The 16,486-nt window shown below is 41.1% G+C and overlaps 1 protein-coding gene across 31 annotated transcripts in view; it reads right to left on the bottom strand.

Annotated features, from left to right (window-relative positions):
• Positions 1 to 16,486, bottom strand: part of LOC105474113 (R3H domain containing 2) — a 183,781-nt gene that overhangs the window by 82,456 nt on the left and 84,839 nt on the right. For 5 of the 31 annotated variants that reach the window (XM_071071568.1, XM_071071570.1, XM_071071569.1 and 2 more), the window contains one exon: positions 8,383 to 8,442. The exons of 23 other annotated variants lie outside the window; for them this stretch is intronic. The gene's annotated coding sequence lies outside the window, so the exon portion shown is untranslated. Of the gene's footprint in view, positions 1 to 8,382; positions 8,443 to 9,165; positions 10,151 to 16,486 lie in introns of those variants that run through there. 3 more of the 31 variants (XM_024790470.2, XM_024790476.2, XM_011728496.3) reach the window with 3 other exon arrangements.

The following is a 16,486-nucleotide window of genomic DNA, read 5'->3' as shown; positions in this document are numbered from 1 at the left end:
GAGAACTGAAGATGGAAAACATGGAAGCTACCCCCAGCTATTCCTCTATCTCCATACCCAACAGAGAGACAACTACATAACGCTGACAGGGATCTACCATGTCAGATTGGAGGAGAAAAAAAGAAAAACATGGAAGAAAAAAGCTAATAATTTCCGATGCAGATTTAAAAGCTATCAAAATAAGAAAGGCAGCTTCAGGCCAGGCACGGTGGCTCATGTCTGTAATCCCAACACTTTGGGAGGACAAAGCGGGTGGATAACCTGAGGTCAGGAGTTTGAGACCAGCCTGGCCAACATGGTGAAACTCCGTCTCTACTAAAAATACAAAAAAATTAGCTGGGCATGGTGGCAGGCGCCTGTAATCCCAGCTACTTGGAAGGCTCGGGTAGGAGAATTGCTTGAATCTGGGAGGCAGAGGTTGCAGTGGGCCGAGACTGCACCACTGCAGCCTGCGTGGCAAGAGCGAAACTCCATCTCTAAATAAATAAATAAATAAATACATGCATACATACATACATACATACATACAGATTTCTGGAGGGAGGGAGGGAGGGAGAAAGGAAGGGGACTGGGCGTGGTGGCTCATGCCTATAATCCCAGCACTTTGGGAGGCTGATGCAGGTGGATCACAAGGTCAGGAGTTCGAGACCATCCTGACTAACATGGCAAAACCCCATCTCTACTAAAAATACAAAAAATTAGCCAGGTGTGGTGCACTGCCTGTAATCCCAACTACTTGGGAGGCTGAGGCAGAAGAGCTTGAACCCAGGAGGCAGAGGTTGCAGTGAGCCGAGATCGCACCACTGCACTCCAGCCTGGGACAGAGCGAGATTCCGTCTCAAACCAAAAAAAAATAGAAAAGAAAAAAGAAAGGCAGCTTCATATATATAAAAAAAAAACTCCTCTAGTCTAGTAGGTCATAGTTAGACTTAGACTTAGCACAAGCCCAACTGGCTGCAGTAGCAGCCCAATTCACAGATAGGTGGTAGGTATTTCCCACAATATCCTCCCCCAATCAAATCACATTAAGAATACGCAATTTTCATATTTATATTTAACAGCAAATTTAAAAAACATCTTATATCATTTTTGAAACATTTTATTTCACAGTTTCTATATACAATTATGGTATTAATGTCACCTATTATCGAATAATACATTCCGCAAAGTTAAATGATAATGTGTTTATGTTCTATCTGTTCATTGGCCCCTGGGTCAGCCAATCTGATCCAAGACTCCATGGCAACAGGTTCTATCACTAAGAGCCTCAAGATGAGATTTCCTTTGCCTTTTTTTTTTTTTTTTTAAATAAAGCATTTTCCACAGAAACTGCTGCAAAAATTGTCAGAGAATAGTCTCTACAGACAAATAAGCAATACTGCCATTCCGTTATACTAAAAATGAAAGGGGCAAGGAGTGAGTAGCAAAGACAATGAATCTATACAAATAACAAGGGATCCCAAAAACCCTGGAGATTTTTCCTTGTTGAATTTCAGTAAAGAAATTCAAGAATCTTTCAACTGCCAGAAAACCAACACCAGGATATATTGAGGAATTAGTGTAGGGAAGTGCTGTCCAGCTAAATCACAATATTTAAACTTCCCATGCCTCAATATACGGAGAGCTAGATTTTAGTTTAGGACTGCTGGCTAGGTGTCATGTAATGTAATCCCAGCACTTTGGGAGGCCAAAGCAGGAGTGTCACTTGAGGCTAGCAGTTTGAGACCAGCCTGGCAACAGAGAGAGACCCCACCTCTACCAAAAGAAAAAAAAAGTTAGCTGGGTGTAGTGGTACCTCTGTGTAGTCCCAGCTATTTGAGACGCTACAGCAGAAGGATCCCTTGAGCCCAGGAGGTTGAAGCTACAGTGAGCTATGATTGGGCCATTGCACTCCAGCCTGGGCAACAGAGCAAGACCCTGTCACTACAAAATATGTAACATATTTTTTTTCATATATGCGATTTAGTACTGCTGATCTGTGTCAATCTCCCATACTGTGTGTGTGTGTGTGTGTGTGTGTGTGTGTGTGTGTGTGTGTGTGTGTGACAGAGTCTTTGCTCTGTCACCCAGGCTGGAGTGCAATGGCACAATCTCAGCTCACTGCAACCTCTGCCTCCTGGGTTCAAGTGATTCCCCTGCCTTAGCCTCCCAAGTAGCTCGGACCACAAACGCCTGCCACCATGCCCGGCTGCTTTTTGTATTTTCAGTAGACACAGGTTTTCACCATGTTGGCCAGGCTGGCCTCATATTCCTGACCTCCGGTGATCTGCCCGCCTCAGCCTCCCAAAGTGCTGGGATTACAGGCATGAGCCACCACACCCGGTCACCTTTTTTTCTTTTAAGTGACAGCGTCTTGCTGTGTTGCCCAGGCTGGAAGTACAGTGGCCTAGTCACAGCTCACTGCAACTTTGAACTCCTGGGTTCAACCAATACTCCTGCCTCAGCCTCCTAAATAGCTGGGACTACAGGCAGGCACCACCATGCCCAGCTAACTTTTTTTCTTTTTTGTAGAGACAGTGTCTTATTAGGTTGCCCAGGCTGGCCTTCAACTCCTGGCCTCACAAGATCTTCCCATCTCAGCCTCCCAAAGTGTTAGGATTATAGGTGTGAGCCAGGCGTGGTGCCTCACCATTGTAAACTCAGCAATTTGGGAGGCCGAGGCTGGAGGACTGCTTGAGCCTACGAGTGCCATCATCTACAAGGAACTTAAATTCACAAGAGAAAAACAAACAACCCCATTAAAAAGTGGGCAAAGGATATGAACAGACACTTCTCAAAAGAAGACATACATGTAGACAACAAGCATATGGAAAAAAAGCTCAATCTCACTGATAATTAGAGAAATGCATGAAAAACATCCACAATGAGATACCATACCATAGTATCTAATGGTATCTCATTGTGGGTTTTTTTTTTAATTTCATACCTCACACCAGTCAGAATGGCTATTACTAAAAAGTCAAAAAATAACAGATGCTGGTGAGGTTACAGTGAAAAGGGAACACTTATACACTATTGATGGGAGTGTAAATTATTAAATCATTATGGAAAGCAGTATGATGATTCCTCAAAGAGCTAAAAACAGAACTACCATTCGACCCAGCAATCTCATTACTGACTATATACCTAGAGGAATATAAATCATTCTACCAACATAAAGACACATTCACACGAATGTTCACTGCAACACTATTCACAATAGCAAAAACAATGCCCATCAATGACAGACTGGATAAAGAAAATGTGGTACATACACCATGGAATACTATGTAGCCATAAAAAAGAACGAGATAATGTCTTTTGCAGGAACATGGATGAAGCTCAAGGTTATTATCCTTAGCAAACTAAGGCAGGAACAGAAAATGCCGCATGTTATCATAAATGCCGCATGTTATCACTTCTAAGTGGGAGCTAAATGATAAGAACTTATGGACACACGCCGGGTGCGGTGGCTCAAGCCTGTAATCCCAGCACTTTGGGAGGCCGAGACGGGCGGATCACAAGGTCAGGAGATCAAGACCATCCTGGCTAACATGGTGAAACCCCGTCTCTACTAAAAAATACAAAAAACTAGCCAGGCAAGGTGGCGGGCGCCTGTAGTCCCAGCTACTGGGGAGGCTGAGGCAGGAGAATGGTGTAAACCCGGGAGGCGGAGCTTGCAGTGAGCTGAGATCCGGCCACTGCAGTCCAGCCTGGGCGACAGAGCGAGACTCCGTCTCCAAAAAATAAAGAAAAAAGAACTTATGGACACAAAGAAGAAAATAATAGACACTGGGGTCTACCTGAGCGGGGAGGGTGACAGGAGGGAGAGGAACAGAAAAGATAACTATTGGGTACTGGGCTTAACACTGGTGGCAAAATAATATGAACAACAAACCCCTGTGATACATGTTTACCTGTATAACAAACCTTCATATGTACCCCAAACCTAAAATAAAAGTTTAAAAAAATAATAGGCTATGGAATAGAAACAAAGGTTTCTAGAGCTAGGCAATGCTAACATTTATATTACAAAATTGTCTTCCATGCAAGTTTTACTTGTAAGTAGATTCTTAAAGTTGAAAAGTAATTTTTCAAATAAATTTTTGAAAATTATTTGTAAAAAAGTAGACGGATGTCTAGATCTCATTTGTTAGCACTGAGTTCCAAGGGACCAACACAGCAGACTAACATGAGAAGCAATGACAGAATTTCAGAAATTCCTAAAACTGAGAAAATCTTCTCTGTAATGCTATTTCAAATTTCCCAAGAATTCTCTTTCTCTCTCTCTTTTTCTTGTTTGAGACAGGGTCTCACTCTGTTGCCCAGGTTGGATGGAGTATAGTGGTGCTATCTCGGCTCACTGTGGCCTCAACCTCATGGGCTCAAGCTACTTGGGAGGCTGAGGCAGCCTCCCAAGTAGCTGAGCCTACAGGGCCATACACTTAGCTGATTTTTTTTTTTTTTTTTTTTTTTTTTGTAGGGACTGGATCTCCCTATCTTAAGAGCCTAGGCTGGTTTCAAACTCCTGGGCTCAAGGGATTTGCCTATCTTGGCCTCCCAAAGTGCTGGGATTACAGGTATGAGCCATCATGCCCAGCCTAAATTTCCCAAGAATTCTTAAGGCAACAACTCAGAAAACAAGGTAGAAGCAACTTTCAGTGGGAGTCATAAATTGTATTAAAGCATTTTTTTAAGTCACTGCAAAGAAAGTCACCAGTAGGCCTCTCTCCACGTTAAATTTCCTCTATACCATCACCAAAAAAAAAAAAAAACAACAACATACACACACTGTAAAGATCTTAGGCTAGCAGATACAGAAAGAGTATATTTATTAACCTCAGAAGGACAAGAAGGTGCATGAAGAGGGTATCTTCTCAGAGATGTTACCTCCCAATATGAAAGCCCCAAACTCTAATCATAGGAAGCTATCTTTCTCAATTTTCATCTGTCAGATATGAACACTAGAAATTTTTATATTTTTTAATTTTTATGATTAGGAAAGTACTGCAGGTTTCTTTAAACACGCACGGCTGGGCACGGTGGCTCACGCCTATAATCTCAGCATTTTGCGAGGCTGAGATGGGCGGATCACCTGAGGTCAGGAGTTCAAGACCAGTGTGACCAACATGGAGAAACCCTGTCTCTACTAAAAATACAAAATTAGTTGGGCATGGTGGCACATGCTTGTACTCCCAGCTACTTGGAAGGCTGAGGCAGGAGAATCGCTTGAACCCGGGAGGCAGAGGTTGTGGTGAGCCAAGATCGCACCATTGCACTCCAGCCTGGGAAACCAGAGTGAAGCTCCATCTCAAAAAACAAACAAACAAACAAACAAAACCAAACAAACAAAAAACCACGCACAAGTATAGAGAAGAAAATAAACAAACAAAAAACCCATGATCAACAACTCAGAGATAACTCCTACTAAAAACAGCGATGTTTTGAGGTAACTCTTTCTAAACTTTGTTTCCATATTAGTACATAATTTGTATCCATATTGGTTGGATATGTTCAAGTGATCCTCCTGCCTCAGCCTCCTGAGTAACTGGGACTACAGGCCTGAACCACCATGCCAAGCTAATTTATTTGCATTTTTAGTAGAGACGAGGTTTTACCATATAGCCCAGGCTGGTCTCAAACCCCAGACCCCAAGTGATCCACCCACCTTGGCCTCCCAAAGTAAACTGCTGGGCTTACAGGTGTGAGCCACCATGCCCGACCCTGATGTTCATTTTAAAAACTCAATCTCTTACATGGCTTGAAAATCTCTTTTGGCTTCCTCAAAAATTACATGTGATCTGAAGACACAAATAGTACATCCCCCTGCCTTTTTTTTTTTTTTTTTTTTTTTTTTTTTTTTAAGAGAGAGAGAGAGAAAGATAGGGTCTCATTCTGCCACCTGGGGTGGACTCTATTTCTAAATATTAATAATAATGGCTAATGCTAATTCTTTAAAATGACCAGGAACTGTCTTAAAAGCTTTATTATGTATGTAGTAACTCTTTTAATCCTCAAAACAACCCTGGGAAGAGGGTACTAATTATTGTCTTCATTTTACAAATGTGTGTGTGCATGTGTGTATCTTTTTAAAAGACAGAGTCTTGCTCCGTTGCCCAGGCTGGAGTGCAGTGGTGTGATCTTAGCTCACTGCAACCTCTGCCCAACAGCTGGGATTACAGGTGTTCGCCACCATACCCAGCTAATTTTTTTTGTAGTTTTAGTAGAGACTGGGTTTCACTATGTTGGCTGGGCTGGTCTCAAACTCCTGACCTCAAGTGATCCACCCACCTCAGCCTCCCACAGTGCTGGGATTAAAGGTGTAAGCCACCACATCTGACCCATTTTACAAATGGAGACGTTAAGTAATTTGGCCAAGGTCACAGAGCAGCAATTGGCAAACCTGGGATTTTAATTATCGGGGGCAAAACCAGTAAGTTTTTTCTAAAGAGAAACTCTTGCCAGATGTGGTGGCTCATGCCTGTATTTCCCAGCACTTTGGGAGGCCAGTGGGCGGATCACAAGGTCAGGAGTTTGAGACCAACCTGGCCAACATGGTGAAACCCCATCTCTACTAAAAATACAAAAATTAGCTGGGTGTGGTGGCATGTGCCTATAATGCCAGCTATTCGAGAGGCTGAGGCAGGAGAACTGCTTGAACCCGGGAGGTGGAGGTTGCAGTGAGCCAAGATCATGCCACTGCAGTCCAGCCTGCGTGACAGAGCAAGACTCCGTCTTAAAAAAAAAAAAAAAAAAAGAGAGAGAGAGAGAGAGAAGCTGTTAACAGTGAGAGCTGTTAAGGGAGTGGGCTAGGAGAAGAAGATATCAGAGAGAAAAGAATTAAGTAGTTATAGTAACTTTTAGGCACAGTAGTGTCCTTCCAACATATGTATCACACTTTTAATTATCCCAAACAGGGTGATGCTAAAAACGATTTATAAAAGCTGTTCTTGAGCTTTCCTTCTTCCAGAAACAAAAAACAAAAAAAGTAGGGGAAAAGGGGATAAAAAGAAACAGAAATCTTACTTCTCTAACATCTTTCAATAGCTTTTCTTTTTCCTTGACCTCTTCCAAAACCTTGATGGTTAGAAAATAAAGATTTCAAAAGAAGGCACTTCCAGTTGAAATAAAAAGAACTTTGGTAATTTTTCCCTTGGTAATGACAAACATTTAAGAAAGACTTTAGGTCTATCTTATCTACCCTCAAATGAAAGGAAAACCAAGTAAACAAAACCGTCATCTTTTAATTTCACAGCAGTTTTCTTCCCCCTCAAAGGCTATTCCTGTCCTAGTTGCAGACAGGGAACTGCTCCCAGTGACGTCAGAGCAGTCTCCCAGCAACGATTAATGAGGGTTGTCCACCACAGGGGTTTCCTGAAAAGCTAGCAAGAAATTACCCACAAATTTGCTGCAATATCAAGATGCAAGGATGTGGTGGAATTTCTCTTAACTCTTATAGCTCCTATCTCTGGCAAGCTTCTAAATAGGTTATTTCTTCTAGAATTCTCTCAGTTTGCCCTAGGATTATCTTCCTTTTTCTCCTCCTACCCCTGCAACAAATAGATTGTGTTGGTTTGAAACATTTATGGCTGTAATAAATATTAATATAATCAAACCATCATAGAAAAATAAGAATATCTAATGTAAACTGAGAAGCAGACATTATTACTCTTTTCACTTCACACGAAGAATTTAGAGTAAATGAAAGCACAGAAGAGAAAATAAAGATAGAAAATAAACCAGCACATTCTTAAAGGCACTTTTCCACATATGTTACCCAAACACACATTGACAGATAGGTAAACCTTCAATTTTCCTAGGCTCTAGTTTACTGAGTTTTTCAAACTGACCTCTGCAGCCCTCTAGAAATCAGCGGTATTAAAATGGAGTTGCATGAAAAGGCACTGGAAGCCCAGATACTCAATCCAAAAATTAAATGGGTTGGGCTGTTATGCTCACACCTAAGAGTATATCTAACAATTTCTTCCTAAAGCTTTGCTTTAGCTACATACATCAAAATTAGAATTTTATTCTAAACTACAGTGTCAAGGAATTTCACATAACTACCTATTTTTTAGGTCTGAGAAACAGTGTACAAACTGTGCAAATAAGGCAGAAAAATTCCAAATCCAAAACTCAACCTATAATTATTCATGCATCCTGGTTCCAAAAACCTGCTCATAAGTTCTTTTTCTTTCCTTATTTAGAAAAAGTAATTAGGTAAAATTAACAGCAGGACATACAGGGTTAATTCAGGCACCTTGCTTCAGCAATTCTGACTTTGGTCTGAGCCTATTCTAAAAGGAAACAAAATTATAGCACCCTTAAAACATCCCATTTTGGTTTCAGCTCTATTCAATGGCACCCAGTTACCAACATCAAGTCACAGAAGGAAGAACGCACCGCTTCAGATGGATTTTTCTTCTTCCTTCTCTCCGTCCCCTCCCTCTCAGAAGAAAAAGACTGCAAACAAAATCACTACGTCACTGGAGGTAGAGGGAATCCCATCTCTGCACTCTTTAGAAGCCAAGGCCAGCAAATAAAAACAAGCCAATTATAAGAAAAAGTAATACAAAATAAGAATAAATAAACCCAGAAGAAATCCATGTGACAATCTCAACACATCAAAAGGCATTTTTTAGTAAAAAGGTTTTAACAAATTCCTCCTTGGATGTTCACAATCAAAAAAGCTCCCCAGACATAGCAAAGGCTTATCACATTTAAGACTAGGGGATAGTTACATAAAGATAGAGGACAGAGAGGTACATTCACCAGCCAGGTGTGGATAGCTGGGTAATGACACAGTGAAGGATATTTATAGGGGAATCCCTGCTTCCTGCAATGTGCGTCAACAGCATCACCAAAGATAACAGAAATCACCACTGTTCTCACAAGCTACATCTGAATAAAGCATTGCTTGAAATAGCCATGGAAGAGGTAAAATCTGAATAGAGTAAAAGTTCTAGCAAACCTAATTTTTATAATATTTTAAAGATAAAAAACAGTGAACGAAAATGCCCAAAAAAACCCTCACAAAACTTAGCACTTCAAAATTCTCTAATTTCCCTACTGTGTATTATACAGTTAAATCAGCCAAGATAGAAAAATATCTTTATAGCTTCTTTCTACCCAGTCTGTGGAGTTCAAGGACTTTTATATAAATAAATAAAATTATCCAAAACTCACCCCAGATGGATCTGTACTTACACCAACAGCGAGCTCACATTATTAATGGAGACTTCATTGTAAAGATCTGTTCTGCCGGAATTTTGCCGGAAGAAATTCCTTCTGGGAAACCTGTGCCTCTTCCCCCACCCACAGCCCTCTCCCGCCCCCTTCACCCTTGAATGAAATGATACTGATCCTTGCTGTTGTGGCTCCAGCTAGCTAATTGCTCTGACAAGCAGCTCTGAAGCCGACCATGGCCAGCTGTTCAGAGAGATGTCATCCAGAGCTCTGCCAACAGTCACACTGGCACATACACTCACAGACACAGACACAGGCACACACAGACACACTCACACACACAGAGGCTGTAAGAGCACCCCCTCCCACCTCCTCTTCTCGCTCTCATTCAAGTACTTCAGTGGCACGCCTGCCTCCACACTGCTCTGAGGATAGCTTTTAAAGACACAGCAGCAGCTCCTTTCTGCTACATATGTCGAAATACCAAAATAGTCTCTTTAGTGAAGAATAACAAGTTGGAAATAGGTATTGAATTAAAAGCTCACCTTTAAATTTATCTTACCTTTTTCTCACCTGCAAAATAATTGAGGCCAGAGATATGATCTTTGCCTAAAAGATACTGGGCTGGACTTTAAAAATGTAAAATTAAGACCAAACCTAGTTATAGAGAATTTTCTTGCCAGCAAGCTATATTTAGTAAAATTGTTTTTCATTTTGGGGCAGAAGGCAGACAGCACAGGATACCAGTAGCTATCTGTTCCTCTTCCTATTATTTGCCCCCAAAGGAAGGGAAAAATACTTTGGCTATAAAATGAGGGAATAAGGAAACTATGAAGGCATCTTACTGACAGAACTGATGAAAAAGGATGTTAATGGAGAGTATAAGTACAGGGATGACAATAAGTAGATTAAAATAAAGTGATACAAAAGAGACCAGGAAAGAAAAGTACTTATTTGAGTACTTTTGGCTCTGGAATGGCAAGCTTAGATACGACCCTCAGGTCTTAATTTTTTTTTTTTTTTTTTTTTTTTTTTTTTTTTGAGATGGAGTTTTGCTCTTCTTGCCCAAGCTGGAGTGCAATGGTGCAATCTTGGCTCACCGCAACCTCCGCCTCCCGGGTTCAAGCGATTCTCCTGCATCAGCCTCCCGAGTAGCTAGGATTACAGGCGTGCGCCACCATGCCCAGCTAATTTTGTATTTTTAGTATAGAGGGGGTTTCTCCATGTTGGTCAGGCTGGTCTCGAACCTGCAACCTCAGGTGATCTGCCCGCCTTGGCCTCCCAAAGTGCTGGGATTACAGGCATGAGCCACCCAGCCTGGCCTCAGATCTTAATTTTTAAGAGCCCAAGGAAAGAGTAATAATCTCTATTGCTCAGGAAGTAATGAACATTACAGGCAGTGCATGATCTGCAACAGCACAAAATAATGTATAGCTATGGTCAAGGCATCCTGATGAAAACAATAAAACCTGTCACAAAGACACATCTATTCATTCAGACAAATACTTGTGTGGTTAGGTTCTTACTATGGACAGGCACTAAGATAAGCTCTAGGAATAAGAGATAGACCCATTAAGGGTCATACAAAAGGTAAAACAAAAACAAAAACAAAAACAAAAAACAGGTTCTGGCTTTTACTCTGAGTGAGATGAGAAGCCTTAGGGGGTTGGAAGGCTGATCCCGCAGGGCCAAATCGATCATTGAAAACAATCTAACTTTTACACTTCATGACACAACAGGCCATTCGTGGTTTTTAAGCAGATGAATAACGTGTTTTTGACCTTTATTTATTTCTTTGTTGCCCTGAAATTTTTACTTGAGAAATTTCTAACATATAGAGAATTTGCAAAACTAGCACAACAATCACCTAGATACATATACAAACTTATGTATATACATATGTGCATGCATATATGTGCATATAAATTTTTTTCAGGCCTATTTGACATGCTTTCATGATGACTCTTCACACCTAAAACAATTCAGTACGTATCTCCAACATTAAGGTCATTCTGAACCATAAGAATAGCCATCAGCCAAATCTCAGATGAGTGGCTAGGTGATATACATGCAAGGCAGATCTAAACAGCATTGCAAAGCCTTCAAAAACTGAACAGACTTTGGAATCACCACTCACAAAATGCTGCACGGAACTTGAAGTTGAACACAACCAGGTTGAATTGTCTGCTAAAATTAAAGTCAATATTTACCACAGGATTTAAACAAGACCCTGACGCTGATGACATAATATTCAAATTTTCCAGGATATAATTTAAAATTTCCTGGCATATGAAGAACCAAGATAATTTGAATTTGTATAAGAAAAGAGATGAACAGTCAAAACAAGAAGATGACACAAATGTTGAAATTAACAGCCTCACATTACAAAAATATTCCAACAAGGTAGGACAAACATTCTTGAAACTAATGAAAAGACAGAATGTCTCAGCAAAGAAACAGAGGATCTAAAGAAGAACCAAATGAAAATTTTAGAACTGGAAAATATAACAACCAAAATATAAAAACTCACTTGATGAGTTCAATAGCAGAACAGAAATGACAGGGAAAAGAGTCAATGAATTTGCAGTCAGATCAACAGAGTTATCAAATGTGAATATTGAATCTCAACACTAAAGGAAAAAAAATTTCTCTTTCTTTTTTTTTTTGAGATGGAGTTTTGCTCATGTTGCCCAGGCTAGAGTGCAATGGTGCAATCTCAGCTTACTGCAACGTCCACCTTCCTGGTTCAAGCGATTCTCCTGCCTCAGCCTCCCGAATAGCAGGGATTACACGCATGCGCCACCACGCCTGGCTAATTTTGTATTTTTAGTAGATACTGAGTTTCTCCATGCTGGTCAGGCTGGTCTCAAACTCCCAACCTCGGGTGATCTGCCTGCCTCGGGCTCCCAAAGTGCTGGGATTACAGGCATGAGCCACTGCGACTGGTCTAAAAAAATTTCTTCGTTGGGGGGAAAAAACCCAGATCATCAAGGACCTGAGGAACAATACCAAAATGTCTAATGTTCAGGACATTAGAGTCCCAGAAGGTGAGGAGAAAGAGTGTACTGAAATATTGAAAGAAATAATGGAAGCAAACTTCACAAGTTTGACAAAAGACATAAACCAACAGATTCAAGCAGCTCAGTAAACTGCCCCAAACAGGATAAACACAAATCCATGATAAACTCCTGGATTAATCTAACAGCTAAACACAAAAAGACAGAAAAAATCTTGAAGGCAACCAAAAGGAAATGATGCATTTGTTATGAAGGAAATAATGATTCAAATGGCTACATATTTCTTTCGTATATATATACATATATAAAGAGACAGGTCTTGCTCTATCATCAGGCTGGAATGCAGTGGCAGGATTGCAGCTCACTGCAGCCTTGAACTTCTGGGCTCAAGCAATCCTCCTGCCTCCTGACTCTGGCTCTCAGGTAGCTGGGACTACAGGCATGTGCCCCCATGACCCCTAATCTATATTTACTTTATTTTTTTAGAGAAGAGTTCTTGCTATGTTGCCCAGGCTTCTCTTGAACTCCTGGCCTCAAGCAATCCTCCCACTTCAGCCTCCCAACTAACTGAGATTACAGGCACCAGCCACCATGCCTGGCAGCTTCATATTTCTTATCAAAAACCAGAACGAGGGCTGGGTGCAGTGGCTCATGCCTGTAATCCCAGCACTTTGGTAGGCCGAGGCGGGCAGATCACCTGAGGTCAGGAGTTTGAGACCAGCCTGGCCAACATGGTGAAACCCAACCTCTACCAAAAATACAAAAATTAGCTGGGTGTGGTGGTGGGTGCCTATAATCCCAGCTACTCAGGAGGCTGAGGCAGAATTGCTTGAACCCAAAAGGCAGAGGTTGCAGTGAGCCAAGATCGTGCCATTGCACTCCAGCCTGGGCAACAAGAGTGAAACTCCATCTCAAAAAAAGAAAAAAAGGCTGGGAGCAGTGGCTCACACCTATAATACCAGCACTTTAGGAGGCCAAAGCAGGTGGATCACCTGAGGTTAAGAGTTCAAGACCAGCCTAGCCAACGTGGTGAAACTTCGTCTCTACTAAAAGTACAAAACCTTAGCCAGGCATGGTGGTAGGCGCCTGTAATCCCAGCTACTTGAGAGGCTGAGGCAGGAGAATCACTTGAACCCAGGAGGCAGAGGTTGCAGTGAGTCAAGGCCGTGCCATTGCACTCCAGCCTGGGCAACAAGAATGAAACTTCTCAAAAAAAAAAAAAAAAAAGAAAGAAAGAAAGAAACCATGAGAACTAGAAGGAAGAAGGAAGTGGGATATATTTTTTAAAGTGCTAAATGAAAGAACTATAAATACAGTATTATATATCTAGAGAAAATATCCTTCAGTAATAAAGATGAAATAAAGACATTCTCAGATGAAGGAAAACTGAGAGAATTCACAGTAGCAGATCTGCACTAAAAGAATGGTCAAAGGACATTTTACAAAAAGAAAATAATACAACAAAATATGGAAGACCAGAAGGAAGAAAAACATAAATGGTAAATACTTGATTACATATAATAGACTATTCTCCCATTGAGTTCCTTAAAATGTTTGATGTTTGAGAGCAAAAGTTTTAAGTTGATGGGGTTTTTATTGTATGTAGATGTAATACATAAGGCAACTACAACATAAAGAGGGATACGAAAGAAACCTATATTGTGGTAAGGTTTCAAGACTCCACCTGAAATGGTAAAATACCAATTCTAAATATTAAAAGTTACATGTAGCGGCCAGGAGCGGTGGCTCATGCATGTAATCCCTGCATTTTGGGAGGCCGAGGCGGGTGGATCACGAGGTCAGGAGATCGAGACCATCCTGGCTAACACAGTAAAACCCCGTCTCTACTAAAAACACAAAAATTAGCCAGGCATGGTGGCAGGTGCCTGTAGTCCCAGCTACTTGGGAGGCTGAGGCAGGAGAACAGCGTGAACCCGGGAGGCAGAGCTTGCAGTGAGCCGAGATTGCGCCATTGCACTCCAGCCTGGGTGACAGAGTGAGACTCCATCTCAAAAAAAAAAAAAAGTTACATGTAACTGGACATGGTGGCTCACACCTGTAATCCCAGCATGTAAGGAGGCTGAAGCAGGAGGATCACCTGAGGCCAGGAGTTCAAGACCAGCCTGGTCAACATAGTGAGACCCTATCTTTACAAAAAAATTAAAAAATTAGCCGGGTTTGGTGGCATATGCCTACAGTCTCAGCTACTCAGGAGACTGAGGAGGGATGATCACTTGAGCCCAGGAGTTTGAAGATGCAATGAGCTGTATTTGTGCCACTGCACTCCAGCCTGGATGACAGAGTGAGACCCCATCTCAAAAAAAAAAGTTAAGTGTGTATATCTACACACACACATATGCACACATGTGTACATGTACCACATATATGTGTGTGTATATGTGTGCACATATACATAGAGATCTAGAGAGATCTCTAGAGTAACCAATAAAAAACCTATACAAAAAGATATGTCAGAACCTAGTAGATAAATTACAAAGATTAAAATCTAGTACTACAAAAGGTTCAACTCACTCAAAGGCAAAACAACAGAATCAAGTGATTAAAAAATAAGAGGAACAAAGAAAAAACACATAATAAGATGGTAAACCAAATCTAACATAGTAACAATTATATTAAGTGTAAATCATCTAAAACTGCCAGTTAAAAGACAGAGATTGTCCAAATACATTTTTAAAAATGACCCAATTACATGCTGTCTACAAGAAACTCACTGCAAGTATAATGATGTAAGTAGGTTAAAAGTATACAGATTAGGAAGTCCCCCTTGGGCGCCCCTCTCTTTCGCAGGAGAGAGAGCTGTTCTTTCTCTCTTTTGCCTATTAAACCTCCACTCTTAACCTCAAAAAAAAAAAAAAGTATATGGATTAAACTACTCCATATGGTTCTTTAAGGGTGGATACATGACATTATACATTTGTCAAAATCAAAAGAATTGTATAACACAAAGAACAAAAAACCTAATGTAAACTATGGACTTTAGTTCATAAAAATATATCAAGCTGGGCACAGTAGCTTTGTGCCTATAATCCCAGCCACTCTGGTGGCTGAAGCAGAAGGATCGCTTGAGCCAGGGAGTTAGAGGCTACAGTGAATCATGATCACACCACTGCACTCCGGCCAGGGCAACAGAGTAAGGTTCTCTTTTTCTTTTTTTTTTTTTTTTGAGATCGAGTCTCACTCTGCTGCCCAGGCTGGAGGGTAGTGGCGCCATCTCGGCTCACCAAGGTTCTGTCTCTTTAAAAATAATAATACATCAATATTAGTTTATCAGTTTTAACATATGAACCATACTAACACAAGATGCTAATAATAGGGGACACTACTGTGTGTATGGAAGACAGTGGGTGGCATATGGGAACTCTGTACTTTCTGCTCAATTTTTCTGTAAACTTACAACAGTTCTAAAAATGAAAGTATATTATTATTTTTTTTTTGAGATGGAGTTTCACTCTTGTTGCCCAGGCTGGAGTGCAACGGCACAATCTCGGCTCACCACAACCTCCGCCTCCTGGGTTCAAGCAATTCTCCTGCCTCAGCCTCCCAAGTAGCTGGGATTACAGGCATGCACTACCACACTCAGCTAATTTTGTATTTTTACTAGAGATGGGGTGTCTCCATGTTGGTCAAGCTGCTCTCAAACTCCCAAACTCAGGTGATCCGCCCACCTCGGCCTCCCAAAGTGCTGGGTTTAGCGGCGTAAGCCACCACGCCCGGCCTAATTTTTTTTTTTTTTTTTTTTTTTGAGACTAGGTCTCCATCACCCAGGCTGGTGTGAAGTGGTGCAATCATGGCTTACTGCAGCCTCAACCTCCCAGGCCCCAGAAATCTTCATACCTCAGTCTCCCATACAGTTGAGACCACATGCATGTACCACCATTGCCCAGTTATTTTTTTTTAAGAGGCAGGGTTGCCCTATGTTCCTCCGCCTAGTCTCAAACTCATGGCCTCAAGCGATCTTCCCACCTCAGCCTTCCAAAGGGCCGAGATTACAGGCATAGCCACAGTGCCTGGCTAGTCTATTAAATTTAAAAAGTAATAGAAAAAGGTATACCCTATTAAACACTAACCCAAAAAAGGCCAGAATTTTAATCTTAGACAAAGTATACATCAGATCAAAGAAAATTACCAGGGATAAAGAGGAACATTACATAATGATAATAACTCACCAAGAAGACATAATTCTAAATATCTAGGCACCTAATAAAAGAACTTCAAAATACACAAACAAAAACCGAGAATTAAAGGAAAAGTAGACAAATGCACAATTACAATGGGATATTTCA

Source organism: Macaca nemestrina, chromosome 10 (assembly GCF_043159975.1).
Source record: "Macaca nemestrina isolate mMacNem1 chromosome 10, mMacNem.hap1, whole genome shotgun sequence".
Lineage (NCBI taxonomy): Eukaryota > Metazoa > Chordata > Mammalia > Primates > Cercopithecidae > Macaca > Macaca nemestrina.
Note: the sequence above shows the minus strand (reverse complement) of the source record. Positions and strands in the feature narration are given on the sequence as shown.